The sequence below is a fragment of the Erythranthe guttata genome, chromosome 7 (assembly GCF_056151865.1).
Source record: "Erythranthe guttata isolate IM_541 chromosome 7, IM_541, whole genome shotgun sequence".
NCBI classification, from domain to species: domain Eukaryota; kingdom Viridiplantae; phylum Streptophyta; class Magnoliopsida; order Lamiales; family Phrymaceae; genus Erythranthe; species Erythranthe guttata.
The window spans coordinates 6,017,447-6,019,900 of record NC_142539.1 but is presented as its reverse complement, the minus strand read 5'-3'; the positions used below and the strand labels follow the sequence as shown (position 1 = coordinate 6,019,900).

The window sequence follows — 2,454 nt, the reverse complement described above, 5'->3', positions numbered from 1 at the left end:
GATTCTTTGAGATTTGGATTTTGTATTAAATCTATTTTTCTAAGAAGTATATGTATGGAAAGATTGAGTATAAAGTGGACTAATCATATAAATTGGATTCGTGTTCCACGATTTGGTGAATTGAATATAAAATCTGTTATATATATAATAATGTAAGAAGATCAACGTAACCATACTATAAATGAGAGCACCTGATTTTCACTATTATAGAACACATAAATTCAATAAAATGGGTTTCTTCTACTCACAGCCACTTCCTGCTGTTGAAGACCTTATGGTCAAATTTCAAGAAACAATCCTTGTTTCCCCCATAGAGAAAACCGAGAGAAAATCGATTTTCTTGTCGAATTTAGACCAAATGCACAATTACTACGTACCCACAGCCCATTTCTTCAGCCCCAACCCGGATTTCCCGCCAAATATTGTGGTCAAAAGGCTCAAAATGGCTCTAGAAAAAGTGCTGGTCCAATATGACTTTGTGGCTGGTAGATTGAAAACAAACGAGGAATCGGGCCGCCGTCGTCTAGAGATCGATTGCAATGCAGCGGGTGCGGGTTTCGTGGTTGCTTCTTCGGAATATTCTATTCGTGATTTCGGGGATGAGATAGTCTTTTCCAACCCTGCATTCCGCAAGCTTGCCGTCTATAATTTTTGGCCACACGATGACCATCCGCTATGCATTTTTCAGGTTCGAATCCTTAGATCTAAAACTTGATGAGTTTAATTAAATAGTTTGACATAATTTGATGTTTGATATCCCCAATAAATTGTCGGGTCGATTCGCCAAAATTATGTAGTCATGGCTTATCTTGCCTTCTAGTGTGTTTTTTTTGTTTGACGTTGCAAGCTCTAATAAAATAATTGGGTTCCATTAGACTATTTAATCTTATTTTGGCTATTCATATATTTCCAACCAAACGGGCCTAAATTGATTAATAAATTAATTAGTTAGAGATCGTGTGGATTCAAATATAGGTAACATCCTTCAAGTGTGGCGGCTTCGCGATTGGCATGGTAACAAATCATGTCTTATTCGACGGGACAGGCGCACAAATGTTCATGGCCAATCTAGCAAGTCAAGCATTTGACGACGACGACAATAAGCCCCTTCACGTCATACCATGCAACAACCGCCGCCTCCTCACCGCCAGATCTCCGCCACTAGTATCTTTCCCGCACCCAGAGTTTTCAATGCCGGCCGCCGATCGGAAACCCGACGGTGAATCGGAGACCAGGGTCTTCAAGCTAAGCCCAAGTGATGTCAACTATCTCAAGAACAAAGCATCAAAAGACTTCCCCAATACAACATCAGCATCAGCATTAGTATCAGTATCAGCATCAACATCATCAACATCAGCATCAGTATCAGTATCAGTATCAGCATCAGTATCAGCATCAGCATCAGTGTTTAAGATCACCACCTACAGTGTTGTGGCGGCGCTCGTGTGGAGATGCAAAGCTTTGTCGTCGTCGTCAAACGACATGGACAAAGAGAGAGTGTCCACTTTTCTTACTTCAATGGACATAAGGCGGCGGCTCAATAATCCTCCATTGCCGCTATCTTACTGCGGCAACGCATTGCTGTATTCCAAGGCGTCGGCTAAATGCGGAGATATTGAGAAGCTGCCGTTTTCGGAGTTGGTGAAGCTGGTCGCGCAAGGGATGGAAATATTCTCCGACGAGTATGCTAGATCTGTGATAGACTTGTTAGAGATAGAGAAAGGGAAGCTAAGGCCTCGTATAGAATACAACGTGAGCTCTTGGTTGAGATTAGGGTTTGATCAGGTGGTTTATCCATGGGGTAAGCCTCTTTGTATCGGCCCTTTGCTTACCGTCGTTCGAGCTTGCCTACTGTTTCCAAGTGCCGACGGTGGAGTTAATGCCTTTGTTTCTCTACCCGACCAGGAGATGCAAAAATTCCAAGCCTCCTTCTATGGCTTCTTCCGGTCAACTTATTAATTATCTGCATTCATTAATCGCCCCTTTGCAAAGCCATATATATATGTATACATTATATTGCGACAGTTACGTTGTGCGTGTTTGTGTGTTCTATCAAATCTATCTATCTATCTATACTATCTATAAAAGTGTGAATGTTAGAATAAAGTTTCTTCCATTTTTTGTGTTTCCTAATTTGCCTCTTACATACATTATATTTTTAGGATAATATAGTAATATTGCTTAAATAGAAATTATTTAATTATAATGTCAATAGTAGTTGTTTAGGGAAGTAAAAGACCGTCCTTCAAAGTTTTCATATGCTTGTAACTGAAATCTCATTTGTTCTTAGTATTAAGGGGTCATTAGCAATACACCCCTCCTATAGATAAAAAATAGTGATATGTTCATGCAATAATTTTTCCTTTGTGAAAACCCCCTAAAATATTTATTTCCAATCTTACCCATATACTACCTCACGTTTTTTTTTTTAATAATTATCTAGTATTAACAAAA

The 2,454-nt window shown here is 39.4% G+C and overlaps 1 pseudogene; it reads left to right on the top strand.

Annotated features, from left to right (window-relative positions):
• The first annotated feature begins 229 nt into the window (after nucleotides 1–229).
• Nucleotides 230–1,983, top strand: LOC148769072 (acyltransferase GLAUCE pseudogene; annotated as a pseudogene).
• Nucleotides 1,984–2,454: the final 471 nt, after the last annotated feature.